The sequence below is a fragment of the Cetorhinus maximus genome, chromosome 5 (genome assembly GCF_964194155.1).
Source record: "Cetorhinus maximus chromosome 5, sCetMax3.hap1.1, whole genome shotgun sequence".
Classification (NCBI taxonomy): domain Eukaryota; kingdom Metazoa; phylum Chordata; class Chondrichthyes; order Lamniformes; family Cetorhinidae; genus Cetorhinus; species Cetorhinus maximus.
This window is the reverse complement of record NC_135883.1, coordinates 88,528,171-88,554,976: the sequence shown is the minus strand read 5'-3', so window position 1 is coordinate 88,554,976 and position 26,806 is coordinate 88,528,171. Positions and strand designations below refer to the sequence as shown.

General features: G+C 45.4%; 1 long non-coding RNA gene across 1 annotated transcript in view; it reads right to left on the bottom strand.

Moving 5' to 3' along the window:
• Positions 1-354: 354 nt before the first annotated feature.
• Positions 355-26,806, bottom strand: part of LOC144680793 (uncharacterized) — a 119,233-nt gene continuing 92,781 nt past the window's right edge. Inside the window, exons 3-4 of the long non-coding RNA XR_013576627.1 lie at positions 1,306-2,448; positions 355-1,161 (exon numbers count right to left, since the gene is read on the bottom strand). This is a non-coding gene — a long non-coding RNA (uncharacterized LOC144680793). The remainder of the gene's footprint in view (positions 1,162-1,305; positions 2,449-26,806) is intronic.

Sequence of the window (26,806 nt, the reverse complement as noted above, 5' to 3'; positions counted from 1 at the left end):
ACAGAGATGAGGAGAAACTTCTTTAGCCAGAGAGTGGTGAATGTATGGAATTCATTGCCACAGAAGGCTGTGGAGGCCAGGTCATTGAGTGTATTTAAGACCGAGATAGATAGGTTCTTGATTGGTAAGGGCATCGAAGGTTATGGGGAGAAGGCAGGAGAATGGGGTTGAGAAACTTATCAGCCATGCTTGGATGTTGGAGCAGACTCAATGGACCGAATGGCCTAATTTCTGCTCCTATGTCTTATGGTCTTATGGAAATTGTTTCCTCAAAATTAGCAGTGTGATAAGAATCTTCACAACAATAATGTTCACTAGAAAAAGTGTTTGTTTTTTTTTGCAAATTTTATTGTAAAGTAGATAATATTGAATGTTGCTTTAATGAAACCACATATTTGAGGTGAAAGTTTGTTTGTATCACTCATGGCTAGAATACTTAATGTGATAATCAACACTCTGCCACTAGGGACATGATTTGATAATGCTTTGACATCATGGGGTTATTTACTAATGGGTTCTGTGGAATACTGGTACATATGGGCTATTTTTGAAACTGTGGTCAGCCCCTCCTGATGGGTGGAGTGCATTAAAATTACAATTTAAAATGGGAAATCAATTTTCAATCCCAATTTTTGGCATCTTTCATGCTTACAGGATGAAATTTCGTTAAGGAAAGTTTGTGAAAACATAGTTTAGTTTTCAAATGGAAACAGTCCCCAATGAGTCAGTTACTTGTCCAGGATTTCAATAAATTAAGCTTAAGCCCAATGTTTTTCTCTAATTGTGCCAGCCAGCTTTTACATCCTCTCCAGTAGTGCATGTTTTAGGAATGATTCACACTTGAGGCTTGTACATTATTATGCATTATTTTACATTGATTAATTCTGCAGGGTTGTAAACAAGAACTAAATCAGCAAAACAGTGATGGAATAACAATGAAATTATCCATTAAATCTCTCTTTCTTAAAACTAATTGGAGAAGAAATGGGATGGTGCATTGTTTAACATATGCAATTGCTTCTTGTGTATCTACTTAAACTGCAGATGGGAGAAATTCTGCTGATGAGTGAGCAGGAGCTGGAAAAAAGTCACAAACCTGTTGGCTCCCCAGTTGCTTTGACCAGTGCAGAAAATGAGTCACTTGCACTGCTCTTTCCAGCACTGAAACTCTTTCGAGTTATCAACAGTCACAGATTGCAACTCTTTCGAGTACAATCACAGTTCTTGGTTTCCGGGAGTGGGACATGAACCCACGACCCTCGGATTCAAAGGTGAGGGTGCTATGAACTGAGCCACAGCTGACACCTCCAGTTGCAGCAACTTCAACACACAGTTGAATGGCATTCATCTAAGGGCATACTAATGCAACTGTTTAATTCCCTATTATCTTGCCCCATTCTTGACCAATGGGATTTAAAAAAACAGCAGATTAATCACTTATTGGGAAAATAATGTAAAGTATCTTAAAAAGTATGTTGTTTTTAATTTTGTCATTCTCTGTCGCAATATGAAAATATTTTTAATGCACTCCATTACCGGATTTTATACCAGAGGGTGAGGAGGATCAAAAGCAGCATGCTAGGAAGATCAGATAACACCAGAGTTGAATTGCTTGTATCTATTATTAAGTTACCAAACATATCTGTAAGTCCAAGTACAGCTAAGTGGTGATGATGGAGGAGGACTACCTCCATAACCTGAGGTCATATGTTGTAAGTGTCAGAGTCATATGCTGTAAGAAACCTGCAGTGAATCTCCATCATAGGGATGGTCTTACTATGGTCATCTTTGTCCTCGACGTTTATGTGTCTGCCTCCTTGCTGATGGCAAATGAACTGTCCATCATATTAGCCAAATTGCTACCCATGGAAGTATCAGCAAGTGATTGATTGATGCATTATTGAGCCAGACCAGCATTTTATCTCCTTTCCATTGCTGATTGACAGTGCCACTATCACTAGCTCTCCTGACCTTTTGTGACTTACTCAATGTGACTTCTTCAAGCTTGCCATTAGCATTCTCCAGGCTGTGTGTAGCTGTGCTGTAAGTTGTATTGATGAGAGCGATGTAAGATAGTGTGAAGTGCTAATTTACTTGAGATCACTGGTAGAGTAAGCTACTTCCTAGGCCTATACAGTTATCATGAGGGGCATATGTTAAAATGCAGGTTTAAAGACACAGCGGCAAAGCTTATGTTGCATGGCAACTTGTGTGATGGTTTTCTGGTTTTGTGTATGTCTATATCAGTTTGTGAAGGAACAAGGCATAACAGGGCAGGATCGTACAAGCCTTGAACTTTGAAAATGTCTCTGGATTATTCTTCTCCTGCTCTTGTAGACAAGGATTGTTGAAGGTGAGCTCCTCAAAGGAACTTGCATGTACTGGTCTTGAAATTTTGGATCCCTCTTCCAGTTCAGGTTTATTTCTTCTGTTGTGTATAATTTTGTCCTATAAGCAAAGAAGTAATCTTGAACTGCAACTTTAAGAAAAGCATATAATGATAGATGTGTAGGCATTGTACAAATCCCCAGCTAAAATATATTCAGTTAGGTTGTGGAAATATTTATTGTGTGAAGCTCCATTAGAATTTCAGCCAATTCAGTACTTTGCTACCAACTTAATATATCTCATGGCCAGAATTTTCCCATTGGCATGTGGGGACAGGTCCCGCACGCCGACACATAAAATGACGCATGGTGACAACGGGCGAGCATCCCAACGTCACCGTGTGCCATTGCGATATTTAGGCGGGCGGGCGCGCAATGTTCTCAGATGCGTGCCCGCCATTAATTATTCATGTAGTTAAGGCCCTTGATGCAGCGACTGACTGCAATTTTTCAGGGCCCGTGCGATCTTCAGGACGTCGCACGGGCACAACGGGCAGGCGGGTAGGAGACATTTGTATAAACCTCATCCACGGGCGTGATAAGAGGGGTGAGTGCGGTTGCGAATGTTATCTGTCAGGTATTTAAGTGTGAAAGTTACTGATAAACTACTATGGGGCAATATAAAAGCACCAGTGAGAAACCCGTGGTGTGCCTAAGGTGCCTTAAATTTACGGGTGCTAGGTGCTGTCCCTTCGCTGGCACTGGCATCTGAGACAGCCTGCTCACTGTGCTGTCCTGATGGCCTCGATGACCTTGGCGGACCTCTGGCTCATGGAGCCTGTGCTGGCCCCACCTGGGAGGGAGCGGCCAGCTCCACAGCTGGCATCTCCCCAGTCGTTGCAGCCTCATTGGGTGCCACAGTCACTGGAAGGGGGGGCGGAGGAGCTACTGCCCTCATCTGGAGCGCCCTGAGAGGAGCCCGCAGAGATGACAGGCAGCTGCTGCACTGACATGAGGTCGCTTCGGACCTCCCTGCTCACCGTAGATGGATGGGCACCAAGCTGGGATATTTGGCGCACAACCCATCTCCCACACGGGCAATGACCAGCTGAGGACAATGCCGCTGTGAGGACTTGCAGATCAGAGCACAACCTCAGGAGGCCCTGATTGTTCTCCTGGAGGAGTCTCTCCATAACAGTCGCCACTCTCTCCATGGAGGAAGCATGGTGCTCGGCAATGAGGCTCAATGCATCGGTGATGCTCTGCATGGACTCCTCAAGCACGGGCACCATGCCACGCATAGCCTCATGTATCTCCGCCAGATCCTCCCGCACAGCCTGCTACACTTCCAGAGTTTGCTGCCTCACGGACGGCTCCAGAGGCAGATCATCAGCCACCGACTGAGCATGTTCCTGGTCCCCAGCAGTCCTCCGACTGCCGGCGCACTGGGCACTCTCTGTCTCTGCCCGCACCTCAAGCTAGTGTGAAGTGCCCTCACCGCCGTGCCCCGGGACACTAGCCAAAGACCTAATTCCCACCAAGGTGCTGGTATCTGCGCTGGTGCCTGACTGGCAGAGATGGTGTGACGCTGGTGAGTGGATTTCCTCTGGGGCCTCAGGGCTGAGAGGTGGCCCCTCTGCCTCCTCCCCCTCCCAGCCCTGTTCCGGTGATGCTGAAAGGAAGAACAATGTTATTTGATTAGTTACAGTGCAGACAATGTCAACTTGCATGCCGGTCCCCCGGATCATTATGTGCCCATCCTTCCATAATCAATGGTCAACCCATGTTGCAAACTTCAATCACTGATCATTTAGCACTGCCATGGCTGCTGGGACACACATGGTGATCTCAGTGCTGGGCAAACATACCTCCCCGTGGCACCCCAGCCTCACTGCTACAGGTGGACCTGGGCGCATGGCGCCTCTCCAGAACCATGGCCTGCTGCTCAAAAGGAGTCTGGATCGCCAACTGGGCCTGGCCTCCGCCAGTCCACATTTGCTCGGCGGAATTGTACGCAGTCTTCTCCTGAAAAGGAGAGAAGAGCATTGATTAGTCCAGCCTGTACCTGAATTCCCATCGCATCCCTGCCACCCTAACCAGAGTGGGACATTGCAGGACTCCAGTTCTTCGTCACCCCGAAGCTGCTGCACATTCGCCCAAACAAGCCAGGGCTGAAACCCCCACCTTCCAATTGCCCAAATGCTGCCTCCTTCACATGTGGCACCACAAGGTGTAACTTTGCTAAGCAAGGAGGTACAAGCACGTGGAGCGCAAAGGCCAGCAGATGGATTGGTGCCCCGCCAACTGGAAGCTCCTCTCCCAGCATGTTAGCACCCTGACTTTGACATGCTTCCCAGTTCCAGCACTTTGCCTAGGTGCAGACCCTTGACTTTCAACCCCCATTCTATACTCTGGGTGTCAGTGTCACACATGCTGTGGGTGCAGAACACACCTTAGCTCAACCCTCTCAGGGTAAACTAGGCATGGGCAATCTCTGCTGGCCCACCCAGCAAGGGATACATGTCATGAAGGATTCAATGCTGTTACTGTACTCAGAGTTTTTTGGGGTTGGGGGTGGTGTGGGGGGGAAAGGGTGACGGCTGCATTAAGTGACCTCAGCCAACATGGTACTCACCCATTCCGAGTGCAGGAGGTCGTTGAATCTTTTACGGCACTAGACCGATGTGCACTGCACCACATCATGGGAGCTCACACTCTCGGCCTTCTCCTCCCATGCACGTTTGGTCAGGCGAGGAGGCCTCCACCTCCCATCCCTCAGAATCAGGACCTCCCTTCACGCTGCCACCTCCTCCAGGAGGGCAGCTAGGCACTCGTTGGAGAAACGAGGGGCACACTGCCCCACTGGCCTACCCTCCGGCCTGGCCTGCCCTGATGGCCTACAGTCCGGACTTGCGTGATGCACTGTAGCCCTCTGCTGTGCCCTTCTCCCGGCTATTGTCAGCAGCCTTGCAAAGGCGGTTTGTGCACGCCCGCCCACTCCCGCTATCCTCGGGAATCGAGAAATACACTGGGTGGGCCTTAATTGGCCCACCCACGTAAAATGGCAGTGTGGACCCAATCGTGGGCGGCAATCAAGTCCGTGCCCACCTGCGCCCACTCCCACTCGACCCATCTGACATGGGGAAAATTCTCCCCCATGTTGCTTTATGGTCACATATGTTAATCTTACAAAAGAGTTTTTCAGAGAATGAAAGCTTTAAATGATCAAGCGGCAAAATAACGATAGATCCTAAGGACACACTAGGGACATGCATACTGGGGATAGCTACTAACTACAAGAAAATGCTGGGTATCATTACCGTGGCACTTCTCCTCACCCTTTGCACATTGTTTGAGCTAGGTGCTTTAGATAGTGCAGACTGACAGTTATCTAGTGACAAGCACTTTGATGAACTCTTCTCTGGGAAAAGTGTCCTTAAGGGCAACAAGACAAGCCTCCCTTCACTCACTGCGTACACTGCCACCTTAGATCACCATCTATGAATGTTCCCATGCATTGTATGAGGTTTTAATCCCTTCTATTTCTTTTTATATCAATTGGCAAATGCCACCCTTTAGTTTTCTTGTCCAGTTTGTGGAAGCTCACACAAGCTGTCTTTTGTATGGAAGGAAGTTTGCAATGGATAAGAATTAGGTTCAAACCTAATTATTCTGATGTGACTAATTGAGTACTGCTTGGGATCTCTCACAGATTGCTGTTTCAGTTGGCAATGCACAGAAACAGGAATTTTTAGTCCTTAGATCTTTAATATCCTTCCTTTATTATATTGGAAAATTGTTCTTTCAAATGTATTATAGGAATATCCCATGATTCTGCACTTGTGCAAAGTATCCCAAAATGTGATTTTGGGATATATATTAGGATAATATTCATAGCATATATGAATATTTATGCTGACAGTGTCGTCCTACCCTTACTGAGACTATAATCATATTGTCTGCAGCTGATCTCTGGCAGGCGCAATGCCAATTATCTTCACTGACCTTCCTAGAACTTGAGCTGTTTTGTGTCCTCCTTCGACTCCCTCCCCTCACCACTACCCACACTGAATAGTGTCGACGGCCATGTACAATTCATTGCTTGCTTCCAATGGTGTCACAGAAATGGATCAGCCTGTGCACTGGACTGGCCAATGTAACTTGAGTATAAATGTCATTTCATTTTAACCGAGTATTTTGCTTGTGTTGCAGGTTTTAAAAACAAAATGAACACTATCATTGAGCTAATGGCTTTATTTATATCTTGAAAATGGAGCCCATTAATTTGTGTAACTAATGTGTCAGTTTATCAATTCATGCTTTACAAACAGGAAAGTCTGATCAATGTCAAAGTCACTGTAAATTTCTTACATCCTATCCAAGCTGATTTACTGGTGTGTAATGGAAATCCATAAAATATTAGCTCTTCAGCAGTGGCGCTATTTATTCATGAGTTACGATTTGGTGTTATAACATACACTTTATGTCAATCTTCTTTGCAATTTGAAGTTGTTTTTGCACCAATGAGGAGTGCATGTCACTGAGGGTAAGATAACAAAAGCAATATTTTCTTACATGTCAAGTACATAAAATATATAAATAGGTATACATATCAGTATAAAAATTCACTGTTTTATTGTAAAACTTTTAGAACTGTTTGTGTCTTTTAAGCCAGAATATAACACGCGTCGGGCGGGTGCGCACCCGACCTGACCGTGCGTAAAATGACGCGCGATATTTCGGTCAACAGGCACTCGCAGGAGTTGGCAGCACCCCTGCCAATAATTAAAAGGCCTATTAAGGCCATTAAAAAGGTAATTGAATGAAATTTTTCACTTCCCATCCAACCTTACGGTTGGCGGGCAGGCGAAAAGACCAAGTGGCCTTTGCACTTTTTAGGAAACCTCATCCACGGGCAGGATGAGGTTTCCAACAGCAAATAAAAATAAAATAAACATTACAACATTTCATTAATAACATGTCCCTGCTCATGTGACAGAGTCACACGAGGGGACATTTTTATAACATTTCAAAAATCTTTATTTTTAATGTTTTAAACTCTTCATCTCCCTGAGGCAGCTCTGTGCCTCAGGGAGCTTTTCCAGCGCGCACCCGCACACATGCGTGAACTTGCCCTCTCGCCCTCCTCCCCTTCCTCACACAGGCAGTGCTGAGCGCTGCCACACGTATTTCACACTGGGCAAGCCTTAAATGGCCCACCAGCGTGAAATAGTGATCTGGCCCCCCAATCGCGGGCAGCGGCCGGCTTCCCGGCTGCCTCCTCCCGCCCCCACTGAGCCAGCCCAACCAGGGAAAAATCCTCCCCTTTGTATTTTAATGAATCGTCCTCCAGCTCTGTTCGTAATTGCGATGAAGTTATGAACCATTGACATTTATAACACATTTGACCCACTTATGTCTCTGACGGTCCTTTATTAGAATAATCCAAAACTATTCCACTGCTCCATTCTCATGTCATACCTATGCATTTTCCTCAGCTTCAAACATATGTCTAATTTTCCCTTGAAAAATGCAATGGTTTCTACCCTAATATTCCCAGTGGAAGGGAATGTTGTTTGGGGAGCACAAACCTTTGCCTGGGCTTTATGGTCCCTCAGGGAGGCCTGCCCACTCATGGCCCAATTGAGGCCCTTACCTGGCCAATTCTTGGCCACTTAAGGGACTTACCTGCCACTGCTGAGATTTTACCTGTGGCGGGGGGGAGGAGCGATGCCAAATGTATAGCCCGCCAGGTGTAACTAGGTGTGTTGTAGCCAAACAATGGATGGGGACGCCACCTTTATGGAGATCCTGTGCCCATCCAAGGTTCTCCCTCGAAGAATTCCCACTGCTGTATTTCCCCTACCCCCCACTCCCGGCCCGCAACACCCCCTCTTCCCCATCGCTGGGCCTGCCATCCTGGCCCTGGGGACCATAAAGTCTGGGCTCCATCGCACTTGTCTCCTTTGGAACTGGCTGCAGTGCCAGGAGTGGCCACTGCTCCTGGTGGTGCTGTTGGGACTAGAGATCTACCAGCTATTTGAATGGCTGGCAGCTCTTAGAGATGGGATCTCCCTCCCCAATGGGGGCGGAAGTCTTGCCTCAAGTCAATTAATGGCCATCAAATGGCTGTGGGGCGAGCTGGCTAGGCAGGGGCTGGCTCACTCCTGACATTAACAACGGGGAGTCAGGAACACTGCCTGCACCCCCTCCCTCCAATAAAATCCAGCCCGTTATGTTCCATCACCTCTTAGTTCACATATTTCTAAATATAATTTGCAGGCATGTCTAATTTATGTGAGTGTGCACATAGGTACCATTTCATGATATAATTATTGAATATAAAGCAACTCAAACATCTACATTAAATATAAATTGCCACACATAATAGAAAATACACTTGTATAAAATTTGAAGAAATTGCATCTAAACTGTAAAGTTTGAGTTACAGATTATAAACTTGACAAATGTCTATCATACAATACTTTAGCTCATGCTAGCATTGTGGAGAAATGATTACATGGATCTACATGTATTATTTATGGTATATTAACCTGGCAAATACATATGGAAATTATTATAGGAAAGCTGTTTTCTTCTTTGAAATCAACTTTTTCCTGCTTTTCAAAGTTTACTGAGAGCAGAAATTTGCCTTGGATAACTAACAGATGCTACATGAAACACGTTTGATGTGTGTGTGCGTGTGTGTGTGTGTGTGACTGTGGGGGAGGGGTATTTTTTTTTGTTTCCAAATACATTGAAGCTGACCACGTGGAAGTGCTGGGTTAAACAGTTGGGCAACAACTGGATTGAAGCCTTTATGAATTTACTGCACTTGGTTGGCAGAATTTCAACCTCAAGAATGTTTTAAATAAGAATGTTTTCCAATATTACAAAATCCTTCATGCGGCACATATACTTTAAGCACAGTGACAGCTGAGTGCCATTGTGTCTAACAGAATAACAAATTAACTGTCACCAAAAATATAGTAGAAGTTAAAGAAAAATAATACATTCAAAAAAAGAAACAAGTTAAATCTAAATGTGCAATTAAACAGAGAAACATATTGCGAGCTGTACAAAAATCACCACCCACACAAATTATGAGCTAAAAAGATATCATGTAGGTTGCAAGACTGGAAGAGTTATTGGAAAAGGTTTTCAATGAGGTTTCTGCTGAAAATTAAATTATAGTATCAAAGTAAAATTATAATGGAAAGTTTTGAAAGAGTATATGGATGATAGAGAACTTGGGGGATTGGTGGAACATGAGGAGAAAGAAAAGCCTGTGGGTTTTGGGGAGAAGGATGGAAAATTACGAAATAACTAGTTACAAACTGAAAGCAGTTAAACATTTAAGGACACAGTCAGTGAGATTCAAGATGAAAGTGAGTACAGAAGCCATATCAGTAAAGGTTTAATGGAAATTTCAAGGATGATATGATGAATTTTTGTTTGCCAAGCTACTGCCAATCAGCAGAGACACAGTAAATGTTTAAGTATATTGAGTAACTCTTAGTTCAGACAATGTGGAGGTTCAATCAAGGTAATGTGATAGTTGGGGATAGATGAAGGTCAGATGCTTTTTCTCCTTTGTGACTTATACACCATTTATGGTGTGTCTCAGGCAGTGTAGATTTTAGTGATTCCACTTGTAAGAATGTGTCTACAGATGATTATCCAGGCTTTTGGAGATGTTACTTCTGAAGTCCATAAATGGAGGCATTCATGAAGCTGAAACCACAGAAATGCTCTGTTGGCTGGTGTGTGTCCTTATAGACAGCAAGGAAGCATTCACAAGTCCCTAAAGTGAGATACATCAGCCCCCAAATCTCAGGGTTAAAGAGGACAGTGTGCTTGATTTCTGCCAGGGGAACGCAAAAAACTGAACTTGATTATACTGGGATATCACCCATCTTACTGTGGGCCTTTAGATCCCAGTGAGGGGTATAGTGAGAAAATCTACTTTGCTTCCTTCCTCCTTTCAAAACCAGGGGCTTATGTTTGGGGGGCTCCTGGCTTTCTGCAGAAATTCTACTGATTAAGCCCCCAGCAGCCACAGGGGGACACACTTGTTTACGTATTATAGAGGCCTTTGAAAATTCTCCAAATCTTTACAAGCGTAAGCGAATAGACCCCTGACAGTATAGCTTACATCAAAGAGACAAACTCTCAGCTAGCTGAAAAATCCATTTTTTCTTTGGCGCACAAGGGCCAGGAGCATCTAATCTCTCTCCCTCTCTCTCTCTCTCTCTGTCTTCCTTTACTTCAAAACACATCAGATAAAAAGGGCATTCCTATTAGGAAAGCCATTAGTTCCATATTGCTGTTTGGGCAAAAAAAAACCCACAGAACAATTGATACAAAGTCTCATGTGAACTTTAGTGCCAGCGAAGACAAAGAAGATAGCAGTAATTAATGACTGAAATGCATTTATATTCACAGTACAGTTCTCTTTTGCAGAATACAGACTGCCACCTAGCAACCCTGGACATATTGGCCTGGATTTTGCTGTGAATGCCACTTACCACATGTACAGGTGGCCAAATACTTCAGCAGGCTTATCAGCAGGGGCGTCTAGTCATCCAGACCAAAAAACCTGGTTGTATAGTGCCCGCAGTTTCGGGGATATGGGTGCTGTTTCAGATCCAAAATGGCATTCATGCTCTGCAAGCACACTTCCTGTGCGGATCGCACTATTTTAGCTAGTCTGTTAGCATAGGGGCTGAGTAGGCAGACTGTGACATCAGTGGGTGTGTAATGCTAACTTTACTTTAGTGGTGCTGTTTTTAAAGTCGCCAACTAATGCCCTAATCGCACACAGCTGAATGCAGCACTACCTTTAGGGATTATCAACCACTTTCAGGTTAGTTGCTGATTGATTTCTAATGGCCATTGCTGAGTTGGTAGAAGTGTTTAAGTAGCAATACAAATTTCTAAAGTTGCTGAGGTCTACCGGGTATGCCATATTCTAACTTCAAGTGATCAGTTCAGACCACTTTCTCCCAGTCAGTGCAGTGTGGCCCACTGACCTGCAGCATAACAGGGGGAATGAGGCAACACAGAGGGGTGACAGGCTGTTCGAAGAGGGAGGAGAAGGGGGAGACAAACTTTCAGCAGCAGACCAGATCCACCCAAAGCCTTCAGGGACCAATTCTCTCGTCTCAGCCTAAGCCAGGAACAGTGTGTGCAGTGTTTTAATTTCAATAAGGAGATGCTCATTGAAATCTGCCACCTGTTGCAGGCAGACCTGAAGTCATAGAGCAGGGTGCAGACAGCATTGCCTCCGGCCATGAAAGCAACCATAGCCATGAAGATTTTAATGTCAGGTTTCTTACAGAAAGGAAAATGCAAAACTTTCAACATCTCACAGTTCATCATTCACTGTTGCAAAAGGGCGGTGACTCAGGCTCTTGGAAAGCTGAATACATTTCATTCTTCCTTGCCAGAGAAAAGCTGGTGGAGTGAGCAAGCAGTTTCTCTGGGATTGTAGTTTCCTCATGATGGAGGAGGGAATTGAGTGCATACATGTCACTCTGCTAGTATTATATGTAAATTCAGAGATGTACTGCAACTGGAAGGGGTTTCACTCCCTCAATCCAACTGGTGTACGAGCATAGTCAGTGCATCCTGTAGGTCAATGCTCAGTATCCTGGCAATGGTTATGATGCCTTTATTCTGCAGTTCTCCATTGTTCTAACTGCAATTGAGCCACCATAAGAAACTAGAGAGTAGCTATTGGGTGTCAAGGGCTATCCGCTGACCACCTGCCGTATGACTCTGGTACACAACCCACGAACACATAGACAGCATGTATAAAACAAAAGCTATGCCGTCACATGAAATATCATCAAGCAGACCACTGATGTACTTAAGCAATGCTTCTGCTACCTGGGTCACTCTGGAAGAACTCTGCAGTACTCTGTAGAAAGTGTCTCATCATTCATCTCAATCTGTTGCAGGCTACGCAACCTCGCCAGCATGAGGGCACAGGTAGAGTGAAAACACCTGAGGGAGAGGAGGAATATTGGAGGAGGAGAAGAGGAAGAGAGGAGAGGAGGAGGGAGGGAGTAGACAAATAATACAGCCTTTTACTGGCAAGGCTGTGTGTGATTACCTCATTTGGCCACAGCACTAGTAAACAGAACAAATTCCGCATTCATTTCCACATCTTATTTCCCTCTGTCACTGACCATCACAGTGCCCAAAGAAGCCCATTGTGATCTTAAATCTCTACTTCTGGCCATAATGATTACTCAAAGGTCAAGCAGATGTATAAGGTCAGCTACAGTTTATAAATCTCTTCTACTAATTGCATGTTGTCAGCCAGGCTTGAATAGCAGCACTCTGCCTCTGAGTCAGAAGGTTGTGAGTTCCAGTGAGTTGAGATTTTTTTTTTCATTCATTCATGGGACGTGTGCTTTGCTGGCTGGGCCAACATTTATTGCCAATCCCTAGTTGATGTTGAGAAGGTGGTGGTGAGCTGCCTTCTTGAACCGCTGCAGTCCATGTGATGTAGGTACACCCACAGTGCTGTTAGGAAGGGAGTTCCAGGATTTTGACCCAGTGACAGTGAAGGAACAGCGATATATTTCCAAGTCAGGATGGTGAGTGACTTGGAGGGAACCAGGTGGTAGTGTTCCCATTTATCTGCTGCCCTTGTCCTTCCAGATGGTAATGGTCGTGGGTTTGGAAGGTGCTGTCTAAGGGGCCTTGGTGAGTTCCTGCAGTGCATCTTGTAGATGGCATACACTGCTGCTACTGTGCGTTGATGGTGGAGGGAGTGAATGTTTGTGGATGGGGTACCAACCAAATGGGCTGCTTTGTCCTGAGCGGTGTCAAGCTTCTTGAGTGTTGTAGGAGCTGCACTCATTCAGGCAAGTGGGGAGTATTCCATCACACTCCTGACTTGTGTCTTGTAGATGGTGGACAGGCTTTGGGGAGTCAGGAGGTGAGTTATTCATCACATGATTCCTAGGCTCTAAACTGCTCTTGTAGCCACAGTATTTATACAGCTAGTCCAGTTCAGTTTCTGGTCAATAGTAACCCCCAGGATGTTGATAGTGGAGGATTCAGTGATGGTAATGCCATTGAACATCAAGGGTTGATGGTTGGATTCTCTCTTGTTGGAATGGTCATTGCCTGACACTTGTGTGGCGCAAATGTTACTTTCCACTTGTTAGCCCAAACCTGGATGTTGTCCAGGTCTTGCTGCATTTTGACATGGACTGCTTCAGTATCTGAGAAGTCATAAATGGTGCTGAACATTGTGCAATCATCAGTGAACATCCCCACTTCTGACCTTACGATCGAACGAAGGTCGTTGTTGAAACAGCTGAAGATGGATGGGCCAAGGACACTACCCTGCGGAACTCCTGCAGTGAAGCCCTGGAGCTGAGGTGACTGACCTCCAACAACCACAACCATCTTCCTTTGTGCTAGCTATGACTCCAACCAGCGGAGAGTTTTACCCCCGATTCCCATTGACTCCAGTTTTGCTAGGGCTCCTTGATGCACTACTTGGTCAAATGCTGCCTTGATGTCAAGGGCAGTCACTCTCATCTCACCTCAGGAGTTCAGCTCTTTTGCCCATGTTTGAACCAAGGCTGTAATGAGGTGAGGAGCTGAGTGGCCCTGGCGGAACCCAAACTGGGCATCAGTGAGCAGGTCATTACTAAGCACATGCCGCTTGATAGCACTGTTGATGATCCCTTCCATCACTTTACTGATGATTGAGAGTAGACTGATGGGGTAGTAATTGGCCGAGTTGGATTTGTCCTGCTTTTTTTGTATAGGACATACCTGGGCAATTTTCCACATAACCGTTGTAGTTGTACTGGAACAGCTTTGCTAGGGGCGCAGCAAGTTCTGGAGCACAAGTCTTCAGTACTATTGCTGGAATATTGTCAGGGCCCATAGCCTTTGCAGTATTCAGTGCCTTCAGCCTTTTCTTGATATTGAATTGGCTGAAGACTGGCATCTGTGATGCTGGGGATCTCTGGATGGGGCTGAGATGGATCATCTACTCGGCACTTCTGGCTGAAGATTGTTGCAAATTCTTCAGCCTTATCTTTTGCACTGCTGTGCTGGGCTCTTCCATCATTGAGGATGGGGGTATTTGTGGAGCCTCCTCCTCCAGTGAGTTGTTTAATTGTCCACCACCATTCATGACTCGATGTGGCAGGACTGCAGAGCTTAGATCTGATCCGTTGGTTGTGGGATAATTTCCCTCTGTCTATCACTTGCTGCTTAATCTGTTTGGCACGCAACTAGTCCAGTGTGATAGCTTCGCCAGGTTGACACCTCATCTTTAGGTATGCCTGGTGCTGCTCCTGGCACGCCCTCCTGCACTTTTCATTGAACCAGGGTTGATCCCCTGGCTTGGTGGTAATGGTAGAGTGGGGGATTTGTCGGGCCATGAGGTTACAGTTTGTGTTCGAGTACAATTCTGCTGCTGCTGATGGTCCACAGTACCTCATGGATGCCCAGTCTTGAGTTGCTCCCCTGGACAATCAGGTAATGATCACAATTCCTTTTTGTGAAGCCTTGTTGCAGCTGTGCATGACTGCATAGCCACCCAAAAGCTACTGCACAAGCTGCTCACAAGTTATACCCTGTAAGCTGCCATGTGTACGCAGCCATGCAAAAACAATTTAAAGTGATTGCAGATTCAAATGAACAGGCTACACACAACAAAAAATAATTAACAGGGAAGGGGTGGACATGCAAAATCCTGCAGCTTAAGGGAGGTGGGAACTGCCAGATCCAGCAGGTAAATGTTTTCCCAGCACTGACTGTGGGCCAGGAGTTCTTCTCCCTGGTCCCTGAAACAAACTTTTTGCAGCAAGCAACTGACATCCATTTCCCACATCAAACTCATGACCTCTCCCTCCCTGTGTTCAATTGACAATCCTTGCGATCTCTCTCCACCTGTGATCTCTCCCACCCTCCACATTACCACGCTCCATACCCCTCTGCCAATGCTTGGTCCTCTCTGATTTCTGGGGACAGTTGTGGAGGTCCCTGGCTGTGGCCTTCGACCTTCAATCTGGTGGGTAATGGAGTAAAAAAAAACCTAAGAAGGTTCTTCCATTAAATTTGGCAGAATCTCTACATTCAAGGCTGTCGCTCCCTCCCGTCTGCTTGCAAGTACGGGGCCATGTGTAACTCCCTGAATCTCTACACAAAGTTTGCACCTGCTAATGGAAAGACGGCTTAAGCAAATTAGTAGTTATGTTCAACTGTTGACTAAATATTGTAGCATTGCAATGTGCTTTTAAAGAAAGCATTTTTTTTTGCTCTTTTGAGATTCCTTCTAAGTGCAGACAAGCACATATTCTAAAAAAAACCTATTTCAGATCAGCTCAAGTTACATAAAACTGGATAACAAACTAAGAGCAATCAATGCAGTGCATCATCACTTAACAAGTGGGACCTATTACAGTTTAATATACCACTGAGTTTTCCATGCCACACTGATCTGATATTGAATGCATTTAGAGTACTTGTGTTTTATGACGATAGCATCAATAATTTAGAGAATAGGATACTTTCTGAACTCTTTTAACATGAAGGAATTTTCCATGTCTGATAGGTTCCATCATTCATGGCAACAGCACAAGCCTAATTAAGGCAGAAGAAAAAGTAAAACTGATAATAGAAAGTAATGGGAACCAGCTTACAGCTACTGGATGGTTGTTGAGATAATGTTGTCAACAGAAGAACTAATACAGACTGCAAACTGTACAATTACATTGCAGGACCAATGACTTAACTCCTTGATTCCTGAATTTCTTTTGTAAACTGCTGTTGTCTTTTAATGTTTTGTACTTTCAGGAATAAAGACTTATTGCCTTGCAGCATCATATCATAAACTGCAATACTAATTATTGGTTTGTAACATCAAATTAAATCAAACTAAAATGACTGAAAATGTAATCTGCAATTGTTTCATTCCGTAGCCATGCCAATCCATATAAATATTAAATACATTAAATAAACAATGCCAAATAGCTGGGAATGAGTTACCAGACATTAATTCCACAATGGTGCAGACATGGTGGTTATTTCAAGGATTAAATAGCTAGCAGCATTTTTTTCCAAAAACTCTAAAAGCTTGAGAAGTGGCCAACATGTAGTTGTAAGCTGAATTGTTGGTTTGGCACAAGACACCATTTTTGTAAAGGAGTTGAAACTAGCGCTGGGAATGGTTGTTAGGATAAAAACAAAAAGCTAAAAGCTACTGCGGATGCTGGAAATCCAAAACAAAAACAGAATTACCTGGAAAAACTCAGCAGGTCTGGCAGCATCGGCGGAGAAGAAATCAGTTAACGTTTCGAGCCTTCATGGCCCTTCGGCAGAACTGAAGCATAGTTAGAAGAAGGGAGATATATAAACTGGTTTAAGGTGGGTGGGGGGTGGGGGCGGGGAGAGAGACATTGAGGTTGTGGTGATTGTGGAGATGAGCAGATAATCAAAAGATGTCACAGACAAAAGGGTCAAAGAGGTGTTGAAGGTGGTGATATTTGTCTAAGAAAAGTGCTAATTAAGAATGGAAGACAGGATATTCAAAGTACAGCTCTAGTGGGGGTGGGGTGGAAAGACTAACGAGGTTTTAGTTTTAGATTTAAAAATAATGGAAATAGGTGGGGAAAGAAGAATCTATATAAATTATTGAAAAAAAAAAGGCGGGGGGGTGGGGGGGAGAAACGGGGTGGCGATTGGGGGAGGGGGTGGATGGAAAACCTCGGTTAAGGAAGAAGGAGGACATGTCAGAGGAGCTGTTTTTGAAGGTAGCGTCATCTCTGTGCCCTTAGTCCCTGAGGCATTCATGGTGTCTCCCATTGGATTTCATACATTTATTGGAAGTGGGTGGAAGGAGTTCATATACGCTGTTCCATAAAAAATTGCATCTAATTATGCTTGAGTGCTAAACCTGCAGGTATCTGCTTAGCAACTTCAAGCAAGTTCAAACGATAATTGGAAGTTAGTACCAAATTGTATGCTAAATCCAGACTTTCAAACAGGTATGGCTTATTAGCACCCCAGCCATTTACTGCTATTTACACTCTTGGCAAAAATAGCCCCCTTAATCTTCAGAGAGGGTATTTCATTTGCTGGGAGTGTATATTGCAAATTTAGATGTAAATACAATAGTCCTCCCAAAGGGTCAAGCTCAACAACAGGAGCATCAAGTTGGAAAATGACTCTACAATCTTATTTTTAAACTCTGAAACAATTATCAACTATTGGCTCTTCATTTTGATTATTTTTCATGTCATCTGAAAATTAGAGTCTGCTGTTTGTTAGCTACCACTTCCTCCTATTTAAAAGTGCACATGCTTTAGAGTTTTGTCAGACTGGCTTCAGGAGTTCAGGAAAAGTTCCTTTGCAAAAATACACGAGTTGCCTTCAAAGGACCACTGCTTTGCTGCAACAAAGATTTACATCACCACTCTTCATATTGAAAGGGATCTGCTCCAGCCTACAGTGCCTAATCCCCACCTACTGCTACCACAGTACCTGAAAGGCTTCAGCTCTGTGTTCTAATTCGATGCTGGCTTCTCTGATTTATTTTGGTGCTATTTTGGGTCCTGTGTTCTCCTGAGCTGAATTGCATTTTTTCCATTAGCTTCTGAACTTTACTGTGGTCCCCATCTTCGTGGTAACTTATACTGAAATGTGGCACTGAACTTGCTGTGTTCCCAGTGCAGGATTGGAAGTTTCATGAGACAAAATCAGAGGATGTTTCCCCTGTCAGAAATCCCAGAAAAACTGAGTCAGTCTAACAGCATCTGTGGAGAGAAAAATAGAGTAAACATTTCAAGTCCATATGACTCATTGAGGCCATTGACAGGATCATTTAAACAATTAAAGGACCTGGGGCGGGCAAGCCAGGAGCCCCAGCGGCAAATAGAGAAAACATGAAACTTCATTCAGCGGCGGGATGAGGTTTCATGCAGGGTTTAAAACATTTTAATAAATTTATTATGTAAATTATGAACATGTCCCATCTCATGTGACATTGTCACATGGGGAGGACATGTTAGGGAATTTTTATTTTTCTATTTTTAATATTTTTAAAAGTGTCAGCGATCTCCCTGAGGCAGCACTTAGCCTCAGGGAGATGTGCGCTCTTTCATGCGCATGCGCGAAAGAGCGCACTCTCGCTTTTGGGGAATCCCAACCCCCTCGCCTGCACAGGAAGTGCATAGCGCTGCCCGCCGGACGTTCCGCTGAGTGGGCTTTAATTGGCCCGCCCATGTAAAATGGCGGTGTGGCCTGCTTCTCCGGTGGGGATCGGCTCCCCGCCTGCCGGAGATTAAGTCGGGCTCGCCCGCCCGACAGGGAGAAAATTCTGCCCATACGGACTTGAAACATTATCTCTATTTTTCTCTCCACAGATGCTGTCAGACCTGCTGAGTTTTTCCAGCATTTTCTGTTTTTGTGTAGAACCCCACTGCTGTATGCCTGACATGGGATGTATACTGTGAATATCGAGAATATTCAAATAGTACTGAGGAACCTCAGAGTGCAACATGCTGTATGGAGAAAGGTTGGGGCAGGTTTTTTAGCTCGGCAGGCGCCTGCGGTTGGCAGGTCCGGGAGTGGCCGGGGAATGGACCACTGACTGCGATCGACCCCCGGACCGCGATTTCACACTGTGAGAGGGGTGCTGAAATGCTCAGCGCTGCCGGGGTGGGGATGGGAGGAGGGTGAGCGCTGAAGTCAGCGTGAGCACGGGGAGCACGGAATGAAAGCTCCCTGAAGGCAGAGAGATGCCTCAGGGAGCTGAAGAAATCAAAAGCCATAAATAAAGATTTTGAAATGCTGAAAAAAAAATGCCCACACATCAGAATCAGTCACCTGCACATATGGATGATTAAAACTCTGTCCAAACATTTCTTTTAAAATTAATATCGGAAACCTGAACCCGCCCTTGGATGAGGTTTCCTCGAAAAGGCAAAGTCCGCCTGGTCGATTGGCTCACCTGCCAACCATGATGTTGGACCAGCAATGAAAAATCTCCATCAATTACAATGTTAATGGCCTTGATAGGTCTCTTAATTATTGGTGCCCGCTGACCGAAATATTGCGCAAGTGTGCGATGATGTCGGGACGCCTGCCCAACGTCATTGTGCGCTATTTCACACTCAAGCGGGTCGGGTGTGCAACACAGGCCGAGCGGAAAATTCTGCCCTTGAATTTTATCGCAATTTGTGTAATATTTAATTTGAAATGTTTTGCCCTCGGGCTATATGCCTGACATGGAATGTAAATTGTAAATATCAAGAATATTGCAATTGGATTGAGGCATCTCAGAATGGAGCATGCTGTATGGAGAAAAGTTGAATTTCATCGCAATTTTTGTAATATTCAATCTGAAATATTTTGTAATGTACTATTACAAATTTTATGAATAAAGTATACATTTTGGAAAAAAAATCCCAGGGTTAGCATATTTCAATAATACGGCAGGGAAAAGGGAAGGTGTGCCACCAGCAGCAGGTTTGGCATTCTATGGGTAGGAAAGGGTAGGATAGAGAAAAACGTGCAATCCTGGGAGCCTGAGCGTAGATGGAGTAGGATGCAATTTTGTCATTTGTCAGTTGAGGTTATGAGAAGGCTGTTGTAAGAGGGAGTAAAATGGCTGTGGCAACAGAAATGAAATAAAAAACTAACTTCTCAGATTCTGACCTGGAAATGCCATTGTACCAAATTGAAAGCAGAGGGGAGATGTGGAGGTCCTCTTTTACATAGCGGTTATTTTGGTTGGAAGTGCACTTTTTAAAATTCATTCATGGGATATGGGCTTCGTTGGCTGGGCCAGCATTTATTGCCCATCCCTAGCTGCCCTTGAGAAGGTGGTGGTGAGCTGCCTTCTTGAACCGCTGCAGTCCATGTGGTGTAGGTACACCCACAGTGCTGTTAGGAAGGGAATTCCAGGATTTTGACCCAGCAACAGTGAAGGAATGGCGATATATTTCCAAGTCAGGATGGCAAGTGGCTTGGAGGAGATCATGCAGATGGTGGTGTTCCCATCTATCTGCTGCCCTTGTCCTTCTAGCTGGTAGTGATCGTGGGTTTGGAAGGTGCTGTCGAAGGAGCCTTGGTGAATTCCTGCAGTGCATCTTGTAGATGGTACACACTGCTGCTACCGTACATCAGTGGTGGAGGGAGTGAATGTTTGTGGAACGGGTGCCCATCAAGTGGGCTGCTTTATCCTGGATGGTGTCCAACTTCCTGAGTGTTGTGGGAGCTGCACTCACCCAGGCAAGTGGAGAGTATCCCATCACACTCCTGACTTGTGCCTTGTAGATGGTGGACAAGCTTTTTGGGGTCAGGGGATGAGTTACTTGTCGCACTATTCCTAGCCTCTGAATGGCTATTGTTGCCACACTATTTATATGGCTAGTCCAGTTCAGTTTCTGGTCAATGGTGACCCCCAGGATGTTGATAGTGGAGGATTCAGTGATGGTAATGCCATTGAACATCAAGGGGTGATGGTTGGATTCTCTCTTGTTTGTGAGATGGTCTTTGCCTGACACTTGTGTGGCGCGAATGTTACTTGCCACTTGTCAGCCCAAGCCTGGATATTGTCCAGGTCTAGCTATATTTGGACATGGACTGCTTCAGTATCTGAGGAGTCGCGAATGGTGCTGAACATTGTGCAATCAGTAATGAACATCCCCACTTCTGACCTTATGATGGAAGGAAGGTAATTGATGAAGCAGCTGAAAATGATTGGGCCAAGGACACTACTCTGAGGAACTCCTGCAGTGATGTCCTGGAGCTGAGATGACTGACCTCCAACAACCACAACCACCGTCCTATGTGCTAGGTATGACTCCAACCAGCACAGAGTTTTCCCTCTGAATTCCATTGACTCCAGTTTTGCTAGGGCTTCTTGATGCCACATTCAATAAAATGCAGCCTTGATGTCAGGGGCAGCGTGGGAAGAGCAGAGTAACTCTTTCAAGTTATCAACAGATCGCATGTAACTCTTTCGAGTACATTCACAATTCTTGGTTTCCGGGAGTGGGACATGAACCCACAACCCTCTGATTCAAAGGCGAGGGTGCTATGAACTGAGCCACAGCTGACACCTACTGAGACTGATTAGATAGCTCTTTGAAATAGCTGGCACAGTCACAATGGGCTGAGTGGCCTCCTTCAATTAAAGCCAGATTGAGAGTAACACCTGCTTATTTCATTAACCACACAATTATCAAGCAAAAGGCAACAAACCCTTTTTAATCTTTCTTTCAGATTTCCACCAGATATTTCCATTCATTCTCCAGGTTACATAGCAGTGATTTTTTTTACTCCTGAATTTTATACTGCTTGGCTCCTCAATCAAACTCCAATAATCTAATTTTTCGGAGCATTTCAATTAAGAATCTGAAATCAGTGACATCAAAGTGAAGTTTTATAATGACCTGTCTAGGTCAACACCAAAAGGCCCAGAAATGTGTATTAATTTGTACAGAAACTGATTTCTCGTTTCCCTTTTTTAGGGTAAAATCACACAATGCACAAAGTGGCAATAATTTTAAATTACTCCTCATCTAAAGCACGTAAGACATGTGGGAAAGGGTGTATCCCATGGGGATGCACAAACTCTTCTTTTCCTTTACTAACGTATCAAGCAGCGCTGCTTTACTTGCACTGCCGGTTGATTTTTTTCAATCCACCTTTCTCCTGGAATTTGATGTTCTGAGACCAATATATTCTTTGCGGTCTGGGAATTATAATGATCATGTTTACATTATAAAAAGTGGTAATAAATCCTCAGTCTAAAATAAAACTAAGCAAACTTTGGGTGTCAGAACAAAGAGATGAAACCAGCAATTTTGCTGCGTGAATTTTAGAATGTTCATTAAATTTATTTTGTTCTCATGTAGTTTTTTTTTAAATTCTGACCTTGAATGTTTCTTGTTCTAAAGATGTATATGTGGAAAGATAAAGGGAGTTGAGCATTTTCTCTGGAAAAAGAATATTCTAGGGGTAATATTTACAATATCATGCTCCTGATACAAAGCCTCACCCACTGGCAGCACATATCGGGAATTCTGGGGCCTGCCTGCAATTATCCATTCATTAATTTTAATGACTGGATGATTGTAGGAAAGTGCACCCCAAATTACCAATATGTTCTTCCAGCTCAACAGGGTCCACACCAGGAATTTGATGTTATAAAATTATCCATTCTGACGGAATCTAGTTGAGTTTTCAAGATGATACAGGTCCTGAAAAAATTGTTCTAGGCAAATTGTTCAGTATGGCGAAGCATTCAAATATCTGTAACACAAGCGAAGCCAGAATGAGAATGGTAGGGCAATAGAATAAGTTACAAGAGAAGCCTACTGAAGGAGATAGTATAAGTGCGTGGATGATGGAATTAACTACTTTTTTATGGCAAGTGAAAAGGATTACATGATATGGTGAGAAGTCAGTTCTGGGCTGAGTTATGGCAAAGTGAATAGCTTGTTTGGCTCCAAGAGCCTTTAATGTTCCCAAAACAGCTATGTCCTTCTGACATATGGAGGTGATTACATTTTAGGTTACCAAAGTAGGGTTTACAATTGTATATTAACCTTTGCATAATCAGAGGCTGCCTCATCCTACTGACACATGATATAATCTTGGACTGAAATTATTTCTCAATATAGCTTCCTACCACCACTTGTCCTTCAAAATAAGACGTAGCCTTGAGTCCTTAAATACAGAGTTTTCAGTATTATGTATAGAGATGAATTAGCCAGCTCAATCTGCTGGAGACAAGAGTGGTTTTATGTCTGTGCCACCTAGCTATTAACACTCTGGCCATGAGGTTCTTAGCACTAGATTTTCACACATACAATTTTAAGGCAATAAGAAAGGAATGAAGGATGTCTAGTGTTATTATATACATGCACACAGCAATATTGCTTTCTGAAAAATATCTTTTTTTAAGGGATAACATTCTATTAATTTCTTTCATAAAATTTTCTTTAGGGATGACATGTATCGAAAATAAAAGTTATTTCATTGATTTATTTGGTAATAAGCAGACTTTAAGGACAATGGTGTTCTGGTTAGTATTTAAAGTGCAGCGATGCATCAGCTGCCAGCACTTGTATTATAGCACTGGCACAAATCTCCCGAGGAGCGGCAATCACCATCAGATTGCCACTTCGCTCCTACTTTTCTCCGCCATGCTGGAAATCCACATTTTTGGCCAGGACTTCTGATCCCAGAATCGTGGAGTGTGCCGGAGATGGAGCTGCTTCTTTATAGCACTGGATCATCGGGGGAACATAGCTGCCATATTCATGTTACTAAAGTGGTTAAATGTCCCAAAGATTCTTTGAAAAGCTATGGAGAGAAGGTAAGTGGGCAAGGGGGTACGTTGGGTAAGGTAAGTGGGGAATGGGGTAGGGTGGCAAGCAGTTGGGGTGGCAGGCAGGCAGGTGGCAGGTGGGCAATGTGGCAAGTGGGTAATGTGTTCTTGTGGCAGGTGGGCAAGGTGGTGGGGTGATAGGTGGGTGAGGTGGTAGGGCAGCAGGCGGGTGAATAGATAGGTGGGATGGGGGTACTTGGGTGGGTTTGGGAGGAGTCGGGATTCGGGGGGAGTCAGGTGGTAGGGTTGGGTCAGGTCAGGGACTAGTCAGGTCAGTTTGGTCGGTCATGAAGTCGTTTGGTGGTCAGGTCAGCTCGGATAGGTAGGGAAGTCGAGTCAGGTTGTGTCGGGGCAGGGGCCAGGGGTTTGGGGCTGGGGGTGGAGTCTGGTGGTGGGGTCAGGTTAGTTTGGGTCGGTAGGGGAGTCGGGTGGTGGGGGCTAGTCAGGTCAAGTATTTGTGTGGTCAGGGGGCGAGATAGGGTAAATCAGGTGGTGGGCTAGTCAGGTGGGGTCAGGGGTTCAGCCTAAGTGATTGGGCAGGTGGGGGGTGGGGGGTGGCGGTCAATTGTATAGTTTCCCAGGATTTAGGCTAGGTTTTTTTTGTGTCTAACATTTCCTGGATAATTATCCAGGTAATTAAGTCAGAACCATCCCAAGTCTCCGGACTTAACTCAGAGTTAGAGACCTTTTTAGAGGAGCAGAGCAATTGCCCATCAGAAGTTCAAGCTTCCTGGGCAATTCTCACAGAGTCATCTTCTGGGGTACCCGTCTCCGACCATCCAGAGACTGGAAGGTCTGGATCCTAGTCAGTGCAGGAGATCATTCTGCTTCCTTGTCATCCATGACAAGGAATTTGGAGCCATAATTGTACGACATTCCCAGCAATGGTGCAATGAGTGATTGGATATGGGCTACAGCAGTTCTTTCATGTCTACACATCCCTTTTCTCTACTTTTGCAACTGGAAATCAAGGGACGAATTCTGAGGTGGGACCAGACGCAGGCAGTTCTGCAATTCCCGACTCAAGCTGGCACGTTGGTTTGCCAGCATGTTCCTGCCTTCGGGCCATTTGTAACCATGAGGTTTAATCATAGCCAGTGTAGCCCAGGCGGGCCAGCGCTCTACCTACCTTTTTTAAAAGACCAATCCCTACCCCATGGCCACAAGTGCAAGATGGCAATGATGCCTGGCAACTGTAGCCTCTTTTTATTTTTAAGTGCTTATGAAGTTTTCAGAGGGCACCTCCCGCCTAAATCAGAAGTTCCCACTCTATGGCAGAATTTTCCCAGAATTGCACTAAGTGCGGTAGTGGGCGGGTAAAATGGAGTCCTACCTGCCGATGAAAATGGTGGATTTTTATGCATATCTTCCTGAGCCCGCCTCATTATATATTCACTCCCGCGAAACACGTCATTTCCAAGCCGCTATCATTCGCCTGCTCGCCATCACCCCGCTGTTGCATCATGCTGGCCGCCATCTTTAAAAGGCAGCCATTAGCAAAGCGCTCATTGCCACCAGCTCACCACCACTGCCCAAGGGACATGGCCAGCAAAGGCAAAAAGACTGCAGCCCCCCCGCTTCAATGATGGGTCCCTCGAGCAACTGCTGGATGCCATGGAGGCCCACCGGGATGTGCCCTACCCCCGCTCTGGCTGCAGGGTTGGTAATAGTGTCACCAACCTGGCTTAGGCGGCTTGGTGGTCAGCGCCAATGCTCTTTGGAAGAGGACAGCCACCCAGTGCCGCAAAAGGATGAATGATCTCCTCCGTTCTGCCAGGAAAAGTCACTCCTTTCATCGCTCCCAACTCACACATTCAAAAACCCATCGCACATCCACAGGGCCCTCACTCACTGCCAGTGCAAGGGACATCACCATTCACTCTCTCACACTCACCGCCATTGTCCTCATCCCCTCCACGGGACCACTCACCACCGACGCAGGCCAGGCATACTTATCATCTGGTCTGGCAGGCATCCTGATACACTTTCCCCATCTCTATCCATGCAGGACTAAGTGGCTCACAACAGGAGGGAAAGTTCGCAGACAGGTGGAGGGACGCCAGAATTCAAAGCTCTGACAGAATTCGAAAACAGAACCATGCAGCTGGCCAGCGATGATCGGGACTGGTCCTGTGCTGATGGCGATGTCGGCGCTGCTCTACTAAGTGAGGATCCAGCAGTGCAACATCCATTAGATAACCATGTTGTGAGTGATATGTCCTCTTTCAGAGGCCACTGCCATGAACTAATTACCTCCCCTTGATTTCGCAGGCAAATCTGGGAAGCAGCTGATGGAGTCCACGATCCAGGGCCTCCAATCAAGCTCAGAAGAAACCTCTGAAGTGGAATCTGAAGGCACCCTCCCTGAAGTCCTGTCACAGCGCTCACCCACACCTTCCACCAGTGCAGAGGCACATGCCTCAGTGGGACCTAGCTTTACAGTCGCCTCGGGATCACAATCTTGTGAGCACATTGCACTTCCTGATCCACAGCAGGCGACGGCAGGGACTTCCCAGGTTTCCGGCACTCGGAGGACTGCTGGAGGCCAGAACGCTGCTGAGTCCAAGTCAGATGACGAGCCTCTGGACTCGGTCATGTCACAGTTGCTGGAGCTGCAAAGGCAAGCTCGGGAACACCGGGAAGGGATGCCTGCTGCACTCCACAGATTGCAAGGCACAATGGAGGAGTCCATCCATCTTCAGGCTGAGGTGATAGCGCCAGCATTGCAACACACCAGGGTCAATATTGGCAGGATGGGGGCTACCTTGGGGACCTTGGTCCAGGACTTCACTCCTGCACTGCTGCACGGGCTTAACTCCATTACTGGTGCCATTGTTTACCTTCAAAAGTGTGTACGCGAGAGTGGTGCTGGGCAGCATGATCTCACTCCAACGACCCTTCCACTCATGGAGTCAGCCAGGGGCCCTTGGACACCCATAGGGAGGAGGATCAGCAGGTGCACACTCCGGGACCATCCACCCAGGTGACTCTGGGAGTGACCGGCCCATCTGAATCCCCTCTTCCTGTGACCTCCACAGATCCAGCTTCACAGACCAAGGAGGGCACCACTGCCACACAGCAGGACCTCGAAAGTAGG